Source organism: Eptesicus fuscus, chromosome 3 (genome assembly GCF_027574615.1).
Source record: "Eptesicus fuscus isolate TK198812 chromosome 3, DD_ASM_mEF_20220401, whole genome shotgun sequence".
NCBI classification, from domain to species: Eukaryota; Metazoa; Chordata; class Mammalia; order Chiroptera; family Vespertilionidae; genus Eptesicus; species Eptesicus fuscus.
The window spans coordinates 17102454-17125856 of record NC_072475.1 but is presented as its reverse complement, the minus strand read 5'-3'; positions in this window follow the sequence as shown (position 1 = coordinate 17125856).

The window sequence follows — 23403 nt, the reverse complement described above, 5'->3', positions numbered from 1 at the left end:
CCCTACTGACAAAAAGCGATGTTCCTGGAGCTAGGTTTACCTGTGCATTGTATGTTTTAAATTGACAACTTCTTTCTAAGCTTAAGTTAGGAATGATTATTTCTTGTCAATACATATACCATTCTCACTAAGGTTAAACCATATGGCAGTCATTTGTACGGAACATACAGAGACTAGGAGGAGTCAAGGAAGAATAGATTTTCTGGTTCCTTCTATTTGACCACTTAGCATGACCTTGTAGTATAGCTAAACAAAACATTTTCCAAAAAAAAAAAAGGGAGATGGCTATTCTCCGAATGTAGTAGTAAATAACCTCAAGATGTTCTAAATTAATATTAGGAGAGGGGAAACCTAAATTAGGTTTTAATACAGCTGGTTGTACTCTTGGAGAGAAGATTTCTAGCAAATGACAACATGTTCAAGAGAACCCCTCATTACATCCCTGACACTCTCAAGGTATTTTTTCCATTCTTTGGCTCAACAGCAACTCACAAAGCTTTTGCACAAGCAATTTTTCAAAGCCTTGTAATTCTTGTAGATGTGTATATAATTCCCATTTTTCACTCTCTTTATGTTACGATGCCAGAACACGGGGGTTTCTGTTTTTAAATAAACATAATTTTAACGTCACAGAATCCTGCTGAGTATTTCTTAGAGGTTTCTTTTCCTGTTGCTTAAAAGCTTTACACTGTTTTCCTAAGAGCACCCTATTCCAACAGTAAAAGGTTCCAATTAGATATGTAACTCCAAACCCATGAATTCTGAGAGGATTCTGAACTTGCCAAAACAATTTCTCGTTAGACGTGATACTTGAATTACACACTCCCACTGCATATTTAAAAGCCTTTACTATAAAGGTTTCCTATAACAAAAGGGAGATGAAAAGATACTGTAATTATTCACAGAACATATTCAAGCCATCACTGCTGATGAAATATGATATCTATGACATTCCTCCACTGTAAATAAGGCAGTGATTCAGGGGAGCGCTGTTGGCCACAGAAAACCCACTCTTCTCCTTATTAACACATAAAACAATAGCTTTTATCTCAAAGTACTTTGCCTCTCCATCTACAACACACTACCTCTAAACTCTTTCCCCATAAAATGTAAACTGCAGGTCAGTCTCAGCTTTTCAAACTTTTAACTCAAGTGGAAGCTTCGGGTGCCTTGGCCTCTAATGACATGGCCACAGCAATATTTTCCCCACCTGGAAAACAAAAGTGGCTATTCAAGCCACCCCATGCCCTTCCGTAGGTGGGCCTGCATTGGGAAAAGAGCTTAGAGGAAGGCAGATTCCTCAACGAGGGCTGACCTCGCCAATCTGGAAACTGTCCTAGCTCTTTCTTTGAGGTCTGCAATGACTCTCAGTGCCTGCGGTGTGGGGGGAGGTCACAACAGCTCTGAACTGGATACCAAACACTGAAATTAGAGCGAAGCACGCAGGTTACCGAAGTGCAGTTTGCAGCCTGCAGAGGGATGCTACCCTTGCAGTCATTCTGATAAGCCATCCTTGAGACTGCATGTTAACGTATTCTGGTTACAATAGAAATCCTGGTAAATGGACAGACACTGGATTACAGGAGTTTCACCGCCCACTGGGGGATGCTTTCGAGAGTAGCTGCCCTTGCCACTGGCAATCCTTTAGAAAGGGCGCCCAGCACGCATGGCATCTCGTGGTTTAATAAGGCCTCTGAGGTGGAATGCAATTGTTGGGGCTTTCAAAAGTGGCATGAGGAGCCTCAGTGACAGGAGATCTTTCCCCCGATTTCATTGCAATGGAACTAAGGGGTAAAAGTAGGGGGAAGGTGGCAAGTTGACACACAGGCCATTTCTCGTGGGCCACGCTGCTACATGATTTTTTCTGTAGCCCGTGGTGTTATTAGTCATGACCTCGACAGACTTAGAAAACCTGCATCCATTTTAGCCGCTTGCTGAAAGCACACAGAACTGCTGAAGATAAAATTTCCAAGAATATATTAAAACAAAACTGCTAACTCGGCCAAATTTCCTACACACTTGGAAAGCCTATAAAACAGCAGGCCAACATTAATACGCAGAGAGAGGCGTAGAGAGTAGAACTAAGTAGAAGCTGCTGTTTAAATGTCAAGGTTTTGAAATTAGGGAAATGCCAATTATCTCCAGTGGCCACAGTGTCTCAACTTACCTTCGGGTTATTTTTAACATTGAGAATTAAGATTGCAGTGTCCTGAATGTATCAATTTTACTGTGTTTTGTTTTTTTTTTTCCAACTTGAAGAAATAATTTGGTAAATAAAGTTAAAATTTTCTGAGAAACTGCCATGTGTTCTAGTTGTATTAAAATTCCATTCCAAATATTCCCTCAAACTGAGAAATATCATATATGCTGTACATGTAAAAGAGTAGATAACATGCAACCAATACTGATATCAAGTAATTTGTGAATTGTTCCATATCATTGTATCTTGTTCCAGGCACTGAATTTAGATCACATCATTTTTTTATCTGCTCCTCACTCATCTTACCTAATAATAGACAAACCTGTAAATTGACCATACCTCCGCTACGCCCACCAACCAATCAGGAGTGAGCATGCAAATTAACCCAACAAAGATGTCGGTTAATTTGCATATGCAGGTACAGAGTGAAGACTGAGACAGCGTAGAAGGAAGCCAAGTGCTGCAGGAGGGAGAGAAGTGGTGGAGACAGGAAGGGGCGAGGCAGTGGAGAAGGCGGGCTTCGCTTCCTTCTCTGCTTCGCTCTGGCTGCAGGAAGCCCTATTCTTGCAGGAATCTTCCTGCAACGGGCCTCTAGTTTTCTAATATACTCCTTCATAGCTCAAAAATATCTTACTTAATTGTATTCATACAATTTGAGGGAACCAGTTCTTAACTGAAATCAAATTGAGAAATTTTAGGTTTTCTTCATGAGACATGGCCTTTGCCATTTAAATAAGCATCAACAGAATATGGCAATCACTTGACATGATATCCACTTTTAATACCTACCTAAATAATACTTCTATGTGATTAATCAGCTTTCAAAAAGTTTTCTCAATACTGGGGAGAAAATGCTGGAGAAAAATAGAAAGCTCTTTCTGTGAATTAACTCACAACATAGATTAAGAAAAGAGATTATAAATGAATTCAAATATTAAAGACTATTAACAGCAATGTACCAATGGCCTTTATGTTTAAGGAGTTGATTTTTTAAATGAGGCTATTTTACGCAGTAAGACCTAGATTTGTGAAATTTGGCTTTTCTGCAAAAAATAAAATAAAAAGGAAGCAAGAAATAGCAATTGCCCTAATCTTGAATGGGCTTACTAATCTAGATGTCAGATTGTGTCAAATTCCTATTTCCACCACAAATATGAAATTACAAACAATTTCCTAGAGAATAAGCATTTATATGGGAGTCCCAAGATCTGTTTAATAACCCTGGTCCCGCCTCTCACTAGTTGTTGAGTTTGATAGTCTTTCATCTCTGGCCCATAATCTTTTTTGCAGTGACTGAGCTATCAGATGAGTAGATCTATCAGTTCCCTTCTAGCCTTAAAATTATCTTATCTCTCAGAAGACTTTAATTCTGCTCAATAACCAAAGGCTTGTTTTAAGTAAAGATTGTGTTTATGATTACATTTTTCTTTCTTCGTAACTATTATATTCAATGATGTTTTGGGGGAATTTTGTCTAAAAGTAGATAAATGAAAGAGAAGATATAAGAAATCGATTGGTTTTTGGTTCACCCACGCTTATGCATATGAGTATGTGTATTATGTGCTGTGTGCATTTTGTGTTCCTTCATTTGCTTGTTTTCTTTGTTTCTTGCCTTTTTCTGCATTATAACATTACTTACTTTCAAACACTTGAAAATGCCAAAAGAAACACATTTATATGAAAAGATTTTTCGAAACATTATTGCCAACCTTAATTTGAAGCTGGAGTTTAGAAAATCTTCACAGAGCCTATTTTAATGAGGTTTCCAGCTTTAATAAAAAGAGTGTGGTTGCTTAAGTGAAATGACCTGCCAAAACTCTCTTAGGTTCATCTGTGGTTACAGTGAATATTAAAAATATTGAATAATAGATTGAAGCAAGGGCATAAGCCTTAGTCTAAAAGGCTGAGTGGTTGCTCCTGTCCTTTATTTTAAGAACAAGTCCTCTCAGGGCATATGTAGAAACAACTAATAATTCTTATTAAGTAACAATATTTACTGCAGGTATAATTGGTGGTCCTTAACATTTTTCAAAATTGAATTTGCTTAAGTTTTGATTAAAAGTATTTATTTCAGGCTGTGTGAGTAAAAGAGCTTCAATCAAAATGATGAAGATTTTGTATATTGCTCAAACAAACTAGCTTTGTTCTTAAATTCTTAAAAAATATGAAAGCATATTTGTTTCCAGATGGAAGATAATTAACACCAAAAAAATTGCTTTATCCATAAACATGGTTCCTTCTTAAGTTTCAGTAAGGTCACCGACATATGTAAATACCCTTACAACAAATTAAAATAAAACTGGTTTTGGAGAAAAATTAAATCAATAAGAACCAATTATTTTTCTTCCTTTTATTCAAATCATGGGAAAGATGGGTATTAGAGGTTGAGAAATTGTGTCTTTGTTATTCTCATTATTTCTTTGTGCAAGATGTTTGTAAGAATGAGAATCAGGCTGTCTAGTGACAAAATTATGTGACAGTCTGCATAATTATGCTGCATATACGGGAGACTAGTTATGAATGATTAGATTGTAGTTCAAAGTTAGAATGTCTTTATTTTAGCAAAGCTTATGACTAGTAAGCGAAAGGGACTGTCTGTGCCCATGAAAATAGTTCCAAACTGCAGAATAAGACTGCCAGTATGGAAAGGACTTAGGCTGAGTAACATTATTTACCTCCCTCCATTAATGACAGGAGCTGAAGAAAAGAATCTGCATACACACAGCAGTATAAGTCACCACTAAGTATGGCGTAACTTATATTATTTCTGTTCAAGTGCATTTCAGTGTCAATTAATTACCTCCATTGCAAATGCACACCTTTCTCCCAATTATCAAATTAAAATTTGAGCTGAATCAATGAGCACAATGATAGTTTAATTATATTAAACCCCATGAAATAAACAGTGAGGAAGTGGTTGTGCAGATGGGCACCTGAGTCTGTCACCTCCAGGCATAGCCAATGACAAGTTATCATTCTCTTAGTAAATAAAACTGCTTTATTTTACTGTCACTGATGTATCCCTACTTTCAAAGAGAGAAGAATGGGTTCAGATAGAGAGATTTAAGGGAATTACAGAAGGAGAAATTGCAGACACAGACGTATTTTTTTTTCTAAGGGCACCAGGTGTTTTAAATGCCACCAGAAGGGTGCTGCAGGCAATTCCATGCTGTCCAAGATAGCTTGGCATAGATTATCTGAAAGCTTTTGTGTCTTTTCAGCTTTTGATTAAAGGCCAGTGTCAGGACTCCTCTGGGCTTTTGCTTGGTACAGTAAAGCCGAGGGATTTTTTTTAAGCTGCTGCCAAAAAGATGCCAGTTAGGATAATTACATTTCAATTTAAATTGGTAATTTTATGAAAATTTAAACCAGAATAGGTGTCGCCCAAATCCCCTCACTTTCATTCCAACCAAACATGCGCGCACACACACACACACACACACACACACACCTCCTGTTTGGGGATAGACAATGACAGCGGCCCACCAGAACCTTCCCATGACCCAGAGATATGTGCCAGGAATTAAACAGATGAGAGAAAATTGAACAGAGCCCGTTTTCTCTGTCCAAATGTATTTTCCAGCTTGAATTTATCACTCGTGTATACTGGAACCATCCCAGGGCATCCTAGCTTGCAGTATCTTCCCCCTCCCTGCCCCCCCACCGTGGGAGCCAGCAAAAAAGAAGCTTTAGACCATAACTGTAGTATTTAAGACATTGTTTCCCATTCACAGGCAAGCTCTGTATTTGTTAACAGAATGTAGAAAGGGAATCAGACCTACTTAGAGTCTCTCACCCTCTTGGTGAAAGGAGTGGGGACACAAGTGGCTACGCGAACCCTGAATTTGCTGTCTGCCACTTTCTTTTTCCAGGACACATACGCAAGCTTGGCAGCACCAACAAAGTGGAAGTAATGTTCCTTTGTTTAGAATGCAGTGTGTACGAACATTTACATAATAAAATACACACACAAATAACAGATGGTGAAGAGCCACTCATTTCGCCACATGTTGTAAGCACGATACCCGTTCCTTGATGATCTCATTTCTCTTACTTCTGCCTACAGATGTCTACCAGCTATTTAACCTCGGGGGTTATTCAGATGGTAAAAGGTTTGAAGACAGGCACAAATCTGGCTACAGAATGTTCCTCTCCCATCAGGTGTAAATGCCCTTTCTGGATAGAGTTAGCAATCCATACACACACACCAAAAAAAAAAAAAAAAAAAAGCTTTCCTCTGTCTAAAGGACCAAATAATACACCCCTTTCTCAGGACACTTGTTGGGGAGGCAGTGTCTACAAAGGAGAACAGTAAACACTGTCAATATGCTGACTTTTAAAGAGGTCTTTTCCCTCTAACCTTTTGTTCTGAGCAGAAAATGGCTTATTAATAATCCTCGTTATTAAATGAATAGCCTTCTTGTGTAGATGTGAAGGAGGGCCTTCTGAAATGAGTGGAAGTCGCCCAGATGCTGTTTGCTCACATGTCCAATCTGTAATTAGAGTTAAGCCTCAAATGTGCGGTAATAGATACGTTGTATAGATTTAACTGCCACTTCCCTCCCTAATTTACACTTAGATAACACTTTTCCTCCCAAAAGCACAAATTACATTCCTTTTAATTAGCTCCCAAAGTACTTTAATAAAGTGCATTGAGAATACACATTATTAACCTATTAATATATAAACACACATTATGCAAAAGCTCATAATCATTAATTAAATATTGTAACAAATAAGGAGACAGCATTATCATACCCATTTTACAGAAATATAAATGCAAGTTAAATTATTTGGACAATGACCAATCCAGAATAAGAATACATTGCTCTCTCTAGTATTCATCATTCATATCTTAAACTCTTTATTACTTTTTAAAGAAAGCGAATTGTAATTTTTAAGCAACAATAGTAAAATAAAAAGGATGATTCCTTTAAATCAACTAGCACTTTAACTTAGGGAAATCTCATGGTTTAACAGTTACATATATCTTCATTCTATATACAATGCTGTAATAAGAATTTAATATCTACACAAGAATAAGCCAATACATGTAGATATTCAAGTAATCTGCCTAAGATTAATATCTTAAGGAAACACAATAAGTTTTATTTAAAATGACTGAAAACAAACAATATTTTCCTTCAGAGAATACCTACATACATACATATTCCGAAATAGTCTTAGTGACTGGGTGAAAATGAATGAAAACAAAAAGACCAGAATGATTTTTAGGGGGGCGGGAAATGAAAGAGAATTCATTGAGACATATTCCTGAGGGCTGATTAAGGGATACTTGATGACCGATTGAACATAGGCATTTTCCAAGTTAGCAGATGATCCACTGACAATCAGAAGGAAAAAGAGAGGCTACAGAATAAGAAAGGAAGGACAGGAGAGTAAAGAAGAACAGAAAAGAATAGGCTGTAAAAAGGCTGGACACTGTGACAAAAGGGTCTTCTACCTGAGAGGAACTGTAGGCAAAGGAAGGAAAATAAAAGCAATAAAAAGCTTGTGAGAGCAGAAAAGGAAAAACCAAAGTTGGTAGTCTGACAGAATTTACCAGCAAGCACTATACCAGCTGTTCACTTACACAATCGCAGCCCTTATGGGAAAACAAAGTGAAACAACATAGCATGTCTGAGGGTAGGTACTCAGTTAAATGATTCCACTTGCTTATTTTAGTCACTTCAGGGTGGCTTTTCTGATGTGTAAGTGCAAACAACCTTTACCTAAACCGGGTCTTTCCCATCTTCTCCCTCATTTTGTATAGCGCCACATGATTTTGTCACCAAAATCATCCTTTTTTCTGTTTTCTTTTAGCTGGTATAGCCAACAGTCGGGATAAAACAGCTACAATAGACTGTTTCTTTTGGTTTACACATAAACCAAACTATCGCAAAGCATTGATACAAGAGATGAAAGAAGTCCTGGGTTGTGGCAATGGTATGTCAAATGCTAAATAAAATTCCAGTTCTCAGCTTCTGGATACTTCTATGGCACCTTCCCAGAGAATAAGCAAGAAAAGCTAGACTTCTGTAGGATATACAGGGGTGGGCCAAAGTAGATTTACAGTTGTGAGTATGCAAGAAGACAGAGTTTATTCCTGTATTATTATTTACTAATTATTGTATTATTTTCCATACCACACACTGTAAACCTACTTTTGCCCAACCCTGTCTATGAAAGTCAGCAGGAATTGGGTAAATTCCAAACCATAGATTGAGTTCCTCCAGTAAATTTGTAGCCTTTCCAAAGAATGAAGCCAATCATCATTTTCCTCTCCATGGAGTTTAGGGACTCCTAGCAGGAATCCATGTATAAATGAAATCATAGTAAATTTTTTCTTTCTCTTTCTGACTTATTTCACCTAGCACAATACCCTCTAGGTCCATCCATGTTGTCACAAATGGCAAGATTTTATTATTTTTTATGGCTGAGTAATATTCCATTGTATAAATATACCACATTTTCTTTATCCATTCATCTAGTGATGGATACATAGACGCAGAGAACATTTTGATGATTGCCAGATAGGAGGGGAGTTAGCAGGATGGATGAAAAAGAGGAAGGGAGGTTATATAAATGCCTAATCACTATATTATCCATCTGAAACTAATGTAATATTATAAGTCAAGTATAATTGAAAAATAAAAGGCATTTCTTGGCAGATGTGCCTTTCCTGTAGTTACTGCTCTCATAGGCTTTCAGTCACTGCTCCCTTTCCTCACCCCTTTAGTCTCAGAAGTGATGATCAAGTCTTCCCATTTGCTAGTCATTAGGTGTGTTTCACCATACTTTATCAGGTACCCTTGATGTTCTTTCTCCATGCCATTGTAAAAAAATCTGTCTAAGTCATTTCCATTACCCCATTTTGAATGTGCTTCCTTCCAGAACACTGACTGATACTTGCTTCTTTTCCTTAACATACTCAATGTCTAACTCATGGGCTTAATTCAATAAAATTTATGAAGCTAAGTAGAAATCATAAAACAATAAAATTTTAAAATAGTAAGAATAACTGCAATTTTCTTTTGTTAATTCTCACCCGAGGATATTTTCTCCATCGGTTGTTTTTTGTTTGTTTTTTGTTTGTTTGTTTGTTTGTTTTAGAGAGAGAGAGCAGAAGGGAGGGGGAAAGACAGAGAGAAACATCCATTTGAAAGAGACACATCGATTGGTTGCCTCCCAAAGGCTCCCCTACCAGGGCCGGGAATGGAGCCTGCAACCAAGGTACATGCCCTTGATCGGAATTGAACCCGGGACCCTTCAGTCCACAGGCTGATACTCTAGCCACTGAGCCAAACCAGCTAGAGCCAACTGCAATTTTTTTTAAATCACCCAACCTAAGCCACAAGACCTGTAATTATCATATCTTCCTTATGAGACTCTACTAAGAATCTTTCAATGTTGTACCCTCTTATTTCAGTCTAAAACTAATATAGTTTGATTCCCCCCCTAAAAAGTAGAATAGGCACTAATGCTTTGTATTTATACTCTTTTAAATAATCAAGTGTTACACTTTTTTTCCATGGTAGCTATTTAAAATGCCCCTGCATACATAGTTAAAATTATGTGAAAGCAATAAAGCATTTCATAATTGCTATAAAGTTGCTGAAGCATTTCTCTATTAGTAACTTTAAAACTAAGAGTAGAATAACATTCGATATCTGAAGTTTTGCTTTCTCAAAAATATCTCATCTACATTCCACCTGTCTGTTCATAAAAATCAAACATAAAATATTCTTTCTCAAGAGAGATGAATGACTCACTCCCTTTATCCTTCATATCATATTAATGACTCTACAAAATTGCTCTCAAACTTTAAAGGGAGAATGCCTAAGGAGAATCAGGTTTCCAAATAATTTTCTGCATGAGTCAGTTGCAAGCAGGTAGAATTCGTGGAATTAAATACCCTGCATAGTTATTTGGTTGAGGACATACCTTTATGAAAGTACTTTCAAGAGCTTACAGCCCTTGAAAACTTTCTCAGTGACTGAATACTGATGGCATCACAGATTAAACATTTTTTAAAGATTCATCTACATTTTTTTCATCCGATAATAATGAAGAACATTGGAAATGTGTTATGACAACACGGATGTCTTTAAAATAATTGCATTAACTAAAACTAAAGTGTAGTTAACCACAAAGAGATTCATATAAATAAGAAAAATAAAATATTTCCTAGGCCTATGTCCCTTATGAAGTTTGGGAGTCCACTGACTATAACATGTAAATGTAAGAAATATTTTTCAATATACCATCTTTCCCATCTTCAGTCTGTACTGACTTTTCTCCATTTCCCCTACAGATTCATGTTCAGCCCCTCTCTGCCCTATGTTTTGCCCTAGCAACTAACACCATAAATTATATACCCAGGCTTCATTGCTCTCTGGTTTCTGGATAGGCCAGAAGGTGAGAATATGGGGGCACCAGCAGAGAGCACCCAGAATATTTATTCCTCATACCTTTCATGCTCCATTTCCATGGTTTGGCCATTGGTCATATCCTTGCCATCTTGCTAGGCAGTGCTCCTCTCTTTCTTGAACTCTACGCCATTTCAATTGCATTGTTTCATCTGCTTGCCTTTTCAGGCCTAAAGGCAGTGGTGGCCTCCACTGTTAGTCCCTGGGTACTCAACACCTATTGTTGGTTCCTTTAACACTGTTCTGTAGAAAGCTTCCCCAATTGGATCAGAGTAAGCCTGTTTTAATCAGGATGCTGACTTCAACTTCCACCTCTGTATGCTGATACTTCCCTTTTCTTTTCTTTATTCTTTAATTATGATAAGAACACAATATGAAATCTGCCCTTGTGACAAATATTTAAGTACACAATACAGTATTGTTAACTATAGGTACAACGTTTTTTTCTCCAGAGAAGTATTCCAAGTGAAGGTGGAAATATGGCGAAAGTAGATCTCTAATATGACTTTTCTATAAAGTAAAGCTATTCTCCATATTATCAGAATATAACATCCTCCTTTTTCTTGTTCCTTGCCTATGCAATGGGTCAGAGACCCCCAACCTACTTATTATTTGTCCCCTCACTCATATTTGCATTAGCAATCACAATCTATTCTGTTTTCTCACAACATGATGGATCTGTCAACTTGGAAAACACAATAGCACAACTTTCAGTTCATAGAAAGGCTAATTAGGCTCTCCAAAGTGTAAAAAGGTCATATACTTAAAAATATAGTGTATCAATATCTATTATTGAAGGAGATAAATATAATGTTTAGGAGCCCTAGTTGTGGAATCATGCTTCCTGTGTTTGAATCCTGGCTCTAATATCTATTAGGTATGTGACCTTGAGCAAATTAGTTTCATAAGTTTTATCATCTTTATAATGGATACAATGGTAACACCTGCTTCAGTGTGCCACTATAAGTATTAAATTGGTTAAAACAGTACCCAATAATAGCAAACAGAGAGGAAAAAATGAGATAGAAAATCTTAGACCAACCCCCAACACCAGTAATATGATTTGCTCCCTCACGATAAAGAATAAAGCCTTATCTGAGTTTTGCCTGATGGTACCCCCAACATCTATCTTTAGGGACAATGCAAGAATAAACCTCTTAAATATGTTTGCTCTTCCTATACACACCTGCCAGTGCAGCCCTAAATCAGGGAGCATAAGAAGAGTGAAGCTGGGGAGCTTATGACCATGAATCTCCTATACCCATTTTCAAGGCCCTTATTACATAACTAGAGGCCTGGTGCATGAAAATCATGCATGGGGGGGGAGGTCCCCTCAGCTCAGCCTGGTCCCTCTCCAATCCAGAACCCCTCAGGGGATTTCCGACTGCCGGTTTTGGTCCAATCCCAGGAATCGGGCCGAAACCAGCAGTCGGATATCCCTCTCACAATCCGAGACCACTGGATCCTAACTGCTCACCTGCCTGCTTACTTGATCACCCCTAACTGCCCCCCCCTGCCAGCCTGATCACCCCTAACCACCTCTGCCTGCCAGCCTGATCGCCCCTAACTACCTCCCCTGCCAACCTGGTCACACCCAACTGCCCCCCTCTGCCGGCCTGGTTGCCCCTCACTGCTCCCCCCCCACGGGCCTGGTCACCCTTCACTATCCACACTGCTGGCCAGTTTGCCCCTCACTGCTGGCCTGGTCACCTCTAACTGCCTCCCCTGCTGACCTGGTTGCCCCTAACTGCCCCCCTGCCAGCCTGGTCACCTCCCAACTGTCCCCTCTGTCAGCCTGGTTGCCCTTCACTGTCCCCCTCTTCTGGCCTGGTCACCCCTCACTGCCCCACCACCACCAGCCTGGTGACCCCATGCAGCCTGCTGGTCAGTCATTTGGTCGTCCCTCACTAACCCCCCTGCCAGCCTGGTTGCTCCACACAGCCTGCTGTTTGGTTGTTACTGTGAGGGCGTTGTGACTAATTTGCATATTACCCTTTTATTAGTATAGATTATAAATATTCATAAAATATATTGTATATTAACATACTACATATATTTATAAATATACACTTATGGGTACATAAAATATATACACCCATATAAAGGTACTTAGCAACTGAAAAATCAGGGTTGATACTTCCCAGTGTTGCCTGCTTACTCATCAGAGAATCAAGGAACATCACACCCAAAGAAAGAACTCATTATAGAAGTTATAGTGTCTTTTATTTTCCTTCTTATTCCCCTCCAGCCTCACCAAGTTATAAAAAGAAGAATTGAAGCCATTGTGTACTATTTTTATTCTAAAAATACCTGATCTTAAGAGGGGTTCAATTGCAAAGGATCACATGAATTGAGCTTGGAATAGTGAAGTGAGCTTGAAGAACCTGTCTTGGGAAGGATTAATTTCATAGGCCGTGTTGATTTGTTTAGGAGATATGAATCATGGAAAACCTATGAGTGGCTAGAAAATACAGAATAGCTGATCCAAATTGGGAGAAACAATTTTTCCCAAGGGATAATGTCTTAAAAATTGAGAAGCTGGAGATCATTTGCAAAGATTGAAAGTGAGCTCTATAGCCTCAACAAGGACATTTAAAGGGCAATACATAGAATTCTCTGAGTAATTTAGTTTCATTGTATATTTCTGGTAGAAACTACAAACAGTTTAATATTATGAAATTTGTAGACTAGCTTGCAGCATAGAAGACATGGTAAATGAAAGAAAATGATAGATCCATGTTGGATGGAATTAAAATGCATGAGATGATACCCAAATTTAAATTGAGATATAAGTTGGAGACTTCACATTTCTTTGTGTGTGTGTATAGCTTGATTCATTTTACATTGAGTACATATTACCTTTTTTTTTCCTTTAAACTCATTTTTTAAGTTCTTTATTGTTTAAAGTATTACATATAGTATTACATATGTCTCCTTTTTTCCCCATTGGCCACCCCACCCCCCAGCACATGCCCTCACCCCCCTAGTGTCTGTGTCCATTAGTTATGCTTACATGCATGCATACAAGTCCTTTGTTTGATCTTTTACCCCTCCCCCCTACTTACACCCTCCCCTGCCTTCCCTCTGAAGACTGACAGGCTGTTTGATGCTTCTATGTCTCTGGATCTATTTTTTGTTCATCAGTTTCTGTTGTAGCATATTACCTTTTTAATAATAACTCTTAAAAGTGTGTAATAATTTTATTAGCCAATGTTACCTCAATAAATTCAATAATTTTTAAATGTCTAATAAAACATAAGATCATTTTCCAAAGCAAGTGGGAATAACAGCAGAAGTAAAATATAAGGAAAAATGTATGAGTCTTAGAATTGACGGAGTCAACCTCTACAATAATGGTCAGGGCTCAGTTTCAATGACCCTTGCAAGAATAATATCAGGATTAGTACCTGGCACAAGTTTAAAAGACCACTTGATCTATAAAAATAATATCCTACTTAAATTACTGCAGATTATTTTGGAGTAACTAGCTGGAAATAAACAAACATAGAAATAAACACATAAATACATACTAGTAGACTCATTTACACTGGAATTTAATGTCAAACCAAGGTAGCATATGAGTAAAATGCAGTCACTTTTCTAAAATATGAGAAAGTAGATTGAACCTTGAAAATCATGAAAGGTGCCTTGTGGAGTGTGGCTATATATCCCTCCAATCTGTACAAGACAGCAAACGCAAATGAAATATCTGATCAAAATATAGAATTTTTTAAGTTCCATAATGCAAAGATTTAGTCTCTATTCCTTTGGTTTGCTTATTTCCTTTCTATTTTTACATAGCCACATAAATTACCAGAGTGACCCTGACAACAGTTCTCAAACCCTATTTCAAGTTCAAATTCTCCTGTTGTGCCCTTTGTGTTACATTACTAATAGGCCTAAGCATGAGGACAAGAGTGAGTTAGGTTTCTTTCCAATTGGTACTCATCTAATTCCATCATTGTCCTAGCTGTCGAACCAAGTGAAGGACTAAGCCAACAATACCTAAAAAGACAGACAGTTATTAAAGGTAGCATGGCAAAATGAGGTTGGTGAAGAATAAATTTGTCATGGAAACTGGACTCTCAAGTACAACTATAAATTAGGCAATGAGAAATGTTCAGCTGATTTCTTGGAGATAAGAGGAAAAGGGGAAGGAAGGAAGGAAGGAAGGAAGGAAGGAAGGAAGGAAGGAAGGAAGGAAGGAAGGAAGGAAGGAAGGAAGGGCAGGAGGGAGGAAGAGAGGTGAGGAGGGAAGAGAAGGGAAGGGGGTGGAAAAGAAAAATATTGCAACTATTACCATTAGAATGTAAAAATTCTACACTTGGATTTCTAGGGAAGATAATTATTTGATTCAGAAACTTTAAGAAAAATATGGACCCTAAGGTTATATCTGGCCACTACCAGCTGTGTGACCACTTTGATACTAATTTTCTTTGGAGGATGAAAAGTCTTCTTCAGTATGGAAACAGAGAAGTTACCTAGAAAAAAAAAATTTTAATCTCTCAGAAAAGCACCAATAAAAAAAATTGGGAGTTAGTAAGTGATTGAGCACAGGCAAAAAACAAATTGGATAAAGAAATTACGTTGTTATCATAGAAATTTCGGGATTGTACAAGGAAGAATGGAATAACAGAAAGCTCCACCAGTGAGTCATATGTATTCGGTGAGTCACTAGTGACTCTGAAATTCTTTCTTCATCTGTAGAAGGAGATCTCTACTGTTTTACTATGAGGTTCAAAAGAAATAATGTGTGAAAGTACTTAATAAATCATGATATTGTTTTCAAACTCTTTGCACATTCACCTCTTCCTCTGTTAAATACAATGTAAGACACAAATTCCTTATACTTTTCCCTTTCTGACAATCTTCCTCATACTTGATTTGAAAAAAAAAAAAATCCTGCATTTATAAGGTAGCCACTGCTCTCTAATCACCTATTCAGTGGAAATAATTTTTCTGCTACTTCACAAAGCATTTAGTTTCAGATATTCTAAAGGTCTTTAGGGAGGTTGTAGAGCTCAACCTTTTTATGGCTCTAAGCCTGGGACTATTCACAAGTGTCAACTTCAGTTTGAGGGGCATTTTGGACAGGTCAGCAATGAGGATAATTTGACATTATTTGGCACTGTGGGATCACTTGCAATTAGGTGCTACAAGATTACAACTCTACCCACTGCTACATGCTGGCACCAGATATTTATATCACATAATATAACCTGGAGTTATGAACCAACCATAAGTAAAGGACATGGAATAAAAAGCTCAAAACCGCTAGCAGCATTCTTTGAAACAATCCCTAAATGAGGTCCTTAAGCGAAGTACTTACTTCTTACAACTACTTTATAATATAGGCATTCTAATCTCCATATTACTAAAAGATGAAACCAAGACTAGGAAAGGAGAAATAATTTGCACACAATTTGTAAAGATAGTGAAGAGGAAAGGGAAGATTTGAACCTATGTGCAAATGTCTCTTAATAAAATTTATCTAAATTGAAATATGTAGATATATAGGGGTAGGTAAAAGTAGGTTTACAGTTGTTCATATGAAAAAAGACATGCAGGTTATGATTATACAGTGGCTTTATTACCTCAAGAGAAAGTCATAATGGCACAGTAAACCTTCCTTTGCCCATGCCTATATAGAACTGAATTTTATAAATTGCATACTTACCATTAAAAATAGGAATTTAGAGATAATCCAACTGAAAAATTATTTTTAAGATATCACAAAAGTTAGAAAATAGTCACTTTGAAAATCATATGTGAAAAAGTTCTAATAACCACTTAGCAACATTTAATTGAATAAAGTTTATGAAGAAAATACCTGCTGTAAATATTACAAACTAGAGGCCCAGTGCATGAATTCGTGCACAGGTAGGGTCTGGTCGACCCGCCCCAGTCAGGGCCAATCAGGCTAGGCCAGCCCAGGGAGGTAGGGGCCAAGGGTGGTTGGCAGGTGTGGTGGGGGGGGGGCAATCGGAGGGGGGGACAGCCAGAGGGAGGGGCTACAGGCAGTTGGCTGGCCAGCCCCACCCCCTGGTCAAACTCTCAGTCAAAATCCCAGTTAAGGGGACAATTTGTATATTAGCCTTTTATTATATAGGATAGTGATTATCTGTAAGATCCAGGAAGAAAGAAGTTTTAAATCAAGGCGTTTAACCAGGATTCCATCAACTTTGTCACATTTGTAATGACGCTAAAATTTTATTAAAAAGTCTATGTTTACATACCTTTGTTCTAGAGAGAGAGTCCATAGCTTTAATCTCAAAATGTTCATCATTCAAGTAAAGAGAACCATTACTTTTACCAAAAGTAAATAAATAAAACTGATTTTTAGCAAAACAGAGTTCCTCTTTCCTTTTCTAGTCTCCTCCTAAATATTTTAAAGTAAGCAATCAAGCCAAAAAGGGAAAATGTGATTTTTACCCTTTTTGATGAAACAAGTATATTGCCATTTAGGATCAGGCCTGATTTTTCTCCTACAGAGTTAGACATTTGACTTAACAACTGAATCCAGTAGAAACTCACTAATTTAACAATGCAAAAAGTCTGTTTAGAGGATTTCTAAATAAGCCTATTATGGAAATTGCATCATGATTAAACCTAAGGAATAAAATAAAGTTGGGTTTCCAGTCTGACATGTCCGAAGCTTGAAAGTCAGGACTCCATCCTAATAAAAAGTAAAGGCGAACAAACTGAAAAATCAACAATTCTTCTTAGATCTATCAGAGGTCACAGGGCAAACTGCTGTCCCAGGATTAAAAGGTAGACAGGCATATATAGGGAATCACAACTTACCAGAACAGACCCGCCAGCAGAAACCTCCATGGGCTAGGAAAACCCGAACTGTGATTGCATTGCCAGAGACTCAACATGGACAAGTCTGAAAGTTAAACGTTCCCCGGGAGGTCAATCTTGGGCAGCCAGCACACTTTTGTGACCTTTACCTGCAGATCTACCAGGTTCTGACATCAAATATCAGAGAGAGAAAAACCCCTCATATTTCAGACAGGGGCGGGAGAAAGTAAACATTTTGAAATAAACCAGAGCATTCTTTTCTTTTCAGCAAGGACTGCTCTCAAGAAAGACTATTTTATGAGACCAACCTATTGGAGGTTTATCAGAGTCAAACTGGGAGAAGGGAAATACCCAACCTCAAGTCCCTCTAGCCATCCTGTCCCACCTAAGAGGTGGGAGCTGGAAGGTGGGGGAAAACTGAGAAGCACTTAAATCCACTGCCCAGAGACAAATGCTCACCAAAAGATTGAGGCCTACTCATAGGACTAGAAAATGTTTCCCCTCCCCCGCACCTTATCACCATGTCACTGAAGGCCTTTTACCAACGTTTCTTTTACCAAGTACATCATGTCCTGCTTTCAACAAAAAATTACAAGGCATGCTAAAAAGGCGAAAACCACAATTTCATAAAAAGGATGAGCAAGCATCAGACCCAGATTCAGATATTCCTTCCTCAAAGCGTGGCTCCAAACATAACACCTCAGAGAAGAATAGGCTCCGTACTCTCTTCTGACATTTAACACCCTTTTACTTTGCATCTCACTCTGCAATTTATTCTTTTTACAGATGATTGTCACTAAGTTTCTCCGGGTGTGCGCATACATGTGCATGCCTTCACAACAGCATTATCCAGAGAACTCAGAGGCCTATTTCTACCCTATCACCCACACCTCCTATAACAAGGCTCCAATACAAACAAAGGCTCACAAATGTTGCTGAACCCCTGACTGTTGTAACAGTATTTTAATTATTAGGATAAAAACATAATTAGCACTTGTAGTTCACATTAGAGCTTAACAAAAGCTTTCAGAGACACCAGCTCATATGCCTATTATTTCATAATATATAGTTTGCTGTAGTTTATCTATTGACAATTAAAGTGTATAATAACAATGACTTGTATTTAGCTTTGAAGTATGGGTTTCTTTCTACATTTATGTTTGAAGATACTCTGAGAATTCATAACATTGCAAACTGATAATTTATCATTTGGAAGATAGCTCAGCAATCCCATTGTTCTCTGCTTAAAATATGCCTAATATGTATACTATCTACTCTCCTTCTGTTTTCTAATTTGAGTCCATCTTTTCTCCCTTACTTGAGTGACTATAATTAAAGATTCAGCGTTTAAAAGCCCAAATTAGAGTTATGTTGTAATTCCTCAAATTCTCTTTTTTTTTTTTTACTTCTAGGCTTCAGATAGTAAGCAGAAGAGTTAATGGAGAAATAAGAAAATCAACACAGATGCCTGAGTCTCAACAGCGGTCAGATATTTGATGAAGAAAAATGAATAGGTTGGGTACAGTTGGAGAAATATTTTTTTAAATTAGGCTAAAGGTATTCTATGATTATTAATAAAGGTTGTAGAATCCAGAAATAAAAGTAATAGAACAGGCATATTCTTTTTAAATGGCCTTCTGTGAAATGGGATAAAAAATTCTTGCCCTAGCCAGTTTTGCTCAGTGGATAGAGCATTGGCCTGTGAACTGAAGCGTTTTGGATTCGATTCCAGTCAAGGGCACATGCCCAGGATTGTGGGCTTGGTCCCCAGTAGGAGGCGTGCAGGAGGCAGATGATCAATATTCTCCCTCATCGTTGATATTTCTCTTTCTCTCTCTCCCTCTCCCTTCCTCTCTGAAATCAATAAAAATATATATTTTTTAAAAACTCTTAAAAAGCATTTATTTTTCATATTTCAAAGACCTAGAACAAACTCTCCAAAAATTCATCTGGTATAAAAAAAAAAAAGACCCCGAATAGCCACAGCAATCCTGAGAAAGAACAAAGTTGGAGGGATCATGATATCAGATATCAAGCTATATTACCAAGCCACCATTGTCAAAACTGCTTGGTACTGACACAAGAGCAGACATATAGACCAATGGAACAGAACAGAGCACCCAGAAATCAACCCAAGCCATTATGCTCAATTAATATTTGACAAAGGAGGCAAGAGCATACAATGGAGTCAAGACAGTCTCTTTAATAAATGGTGCTGGGAAATTTGGTGAGATACATGCAAAAAAATGAAACTAGACCACCAACTGACACCATACACAAAAACAAACTCATAATGGCTAAAGGACTTAAATGTAAGATGGGAAACCATAAAAATCTAACAAGAATCCATAGGCAGCAAAATACCAGACATATGTCATAGCAATATCTTTACCAATACAGCTCCTAGAGCAATGGAGACTAAGAAGAAAAATAAACAAATGGGACTACATCAAAATAAAAAGCTTCTGCACAGCAAAAGAAACCATCTACAAAACAACAAGAAAGCCCACTGCATGGGAGAACATATTTGCCAATGCTATTTTAGATAAGGATATAATCTCCAAAATTTATAGGGAACTCATACAACTTAACAAAAGGAATATAAACAATCCAATCAAAAAAATGGGCAAAGGACCTAAATAGACACTTTTTTGAAAGAGGACATACAGAAGGCCGAGAGACATATGAAAACACTCTCAAAGAGAGATGCAAATCAAAACAACAATGAGACATTTCACACCTGTCAGAATGGCTATCATCAACAGATCAACAAATGACAAATGTTGGCGAGGATGTGGAGAAAAAAGGAATCCTCATGCACTGCTGGTGGGAATGCAGACTGGTGCAGCCACTGTGGAAAACAGTATGGAGTTTCCTCAAAAAGTTAAAAATGGAACTCCCATTTGACCCAGTAATCCCACTTCTAGGAATATATCCCAAGAACCTAGAAACACCAATCAGAAAGGATATATGCACCCTTATGTTCATAGCAGCACAATTTACAATAGCTAAGACTTGGAAACAGCCCAAGTGCCCATCAGCAGATGAGTGGGTTACTCAAAAACTGTGGTACATTTACACAATGGAATACTACACCCCTTTAAAAAAGAAGGAACTTTTACCATTTGCAACAGCATGGATGAAACTGGAAAGTATTATGCTAAGTGAAATAAGCCAGTTGGAGAAAGATAAATATCACATGATCTCACTCATATGTGGGATAAAATGATCAACACAAACTGATGAACAGAAATAGATCCAGAGACAAATGGCAGGGGGCGGGGAGTTAAAGATCAACCAAAGGACTTGTATGCATGCATATTAGCACAACCAATGGATACACACACTGGGGCAGTGGGGGCTTGCCCTCTGGGGTGAGAAGGGGGGGTGGTCAATCAGGGAAAAAAGAGACATATGAAAAACTTTAGAAAATAAAAAAAGCATTTATTTTCCCCAACTTAAGGACAACTATGATTTAAAGCAATGCTCTAAAGAAGAGTTCTAACAATGGATAACTACATTAAAAAAGTAGGAAATCGGTATAAATAACTAGTGACAATGCATGGCATATCTCTTACTCACCAGTCTGATATCAAACAAGAAATATAAAGGATACCATTATCTCAAAGGGTTTTTTTCACAGTTGATATTATGCACCTATTACATAGAGCCTCTAAACTAAAGTATTTATTCTTTTATACTCAGCCAATTTGCTTTGAATTCCATTCTTTTGTTTATAAGTTCCTTAGAATAGGTTCCTGATTAACATGATAGATACAGTATCCTGTATAATAAAAGCCCAATATGCAAATTGTCTCCTCAGGCGGTTGTTCGATGGGGAGTTTGACCCCTCACTATGATGTGCGCTGACCACCAGGGGGTGGCGCAGAACATGGTGGGTGTCAGCAACACGGTGCTGGCAGCAGGCGGCAGTGGAGGCACTGCCAGCCCTGATGGGCCCCGATGAGAGCGGGACCGCAGCAGTATGGTGGAGCAAATGAGTGGGCGATGCCAGGTCAAGGTGGATGTGAGCAGGGGCCTGATCGCCCTGCCGATCACCCCACAGACGGCAACCAGAAGCAGCAGCAGGGGTCAGGGCTGCCATCTGGCTCCTAGGCGCTAAGGGAGCCAGGTGGGGGGCCTGACCCCAATCGATAGCCCCACAGGCAGGATGGTGGAGCAGGTGAGGGGTCGGCGCCAGGCCAAGGCGGGGTGTCAAGCGGGGCTGCGGGGCTGAGGGTGCAAGCTGGGGCTGCGAGGCTGGGTCCCTGAGCTGGGGCCCGATCTCCGCAGACCACCCAGAGGGACTCCACCAGTGCATGAATTCGTGCACCACGCCTCTAGTATTAACATAAAATCATTATAATACATCATCTAAGGATTCAAGGTTCAAAGTTTACAGAGTTGATTTCCTGCTTGCTCAAACCTATGAAATAGGAAAACCCTTTCTTTCCTTGGCTCAACTCACTACAGTTATCCTTTGTCTTTCCGGACTTAGTCTACTTACTGGTCCCCAACCCACTTTCATATAACTGTACTGTTAGCACAACGCTCTGTCACCACAATCACTCCTGTCCTGATGCAGCCCAAAGTCCAGGTAGCAAAACTCTTCTGACTTAGAAACACCTGAATAAAAAGTACCTGGTGAGTGAGGTTCCTAGCCAGCATGGCTCAGGGGTTGAGGTCAATCTATGAACCAGGAGCTAACTGCTTGATTCCCAGTCAGGGCACATGCCCAGGTTACAGGGTTGAACCCCAGTGTGTGACGTGCAGAGGGCAGCTGATCAATGATTCTCTCTCATCTTTGATGTTTCTAGCTCCATACTTCTCTGAAATCAGTAAAAATATAGTATGTTTTTTGTTAAAGTACCAGGTGAGTGAGGTGCAGCTTCTCTGCATACATCAGTACTGATGTACCCATATAAAAATATCTCCATGTCAAGTGTAATAATCTGTTCCACTGTTCCTAAAGGTTTAGCATCCCTATCTTCAGAGTTTTGTTTTCTTTATTTGTTGCTTTTGGGATTTTTTTGTTGTTGGTTTTAACCATGTACAATTTCCTCAGCTCTCATGTGGAAAGGAAAATATGAGAATATCAGAGAGCTTTTGGTTATATAATAATCACTCTTGATTTGTAGCAGAGCTTACTAAAGAAGAGGAAAAACATTCACAGTGACAAGTTATGAATAATGAAGACCTAAATTTAGACTCAGCCTAATTTTATTGTCTTGCCATGAATTATACTGTTGATGCGCAACATGGCTAGTCAAGGCTACGCTAATTCTTGAACAATTCCTAATTGAAGTTCCAAATAACAATAGGGTTGGCTCACTCTCCATTAAAAAGAAGCTATTGAACAATCTATCTTTAGATAAATCTATTTATTTTTTTTAGTTTATGGATGATGCAACCAGTTCAAATGGTAGAAGTAGCATACAAATATAAAGTTCATTATAATATATCATCTACTGATTTGTTAAGAGGTCCAAGCTTTTTTTAAACTGAAAGGAAGTAATTCCTTGTGGTTTATCTTGCTTTTAAGATGTGCTATTGCCTGGGTTTAAGTCATCCATCACCATGTCTATTTTAAAAGTAGTGGCTTTTAGAAGGTCTGATGGCAAATGCGTAATATTGATATTTATAATAAAACTAGGCATATAATCCCATTTATCTAACTCATTGTTTTATAATTGCACAGTGTATAGCATTCAGGTAAAACCTAATTATAGCTTCTGTTCTCATTCCCAAAACCTTTCTAGCATGAGATATACCTTGACTGTTTATCCAAACCAGGTGATCAAACACATTGACTAGACCAGAATTTGCTTCAGGTGCAGTACACTCTGTTTTCATACTGATTTCAACGGTCTGTTGCTATGTTTACAAAGGTCTGGTATTTGAGGACAAAGCTAACTATGGTGTTGGTGATTAAGAAGTGTAGAATTATAAACAAACTCTCTAAATATACAG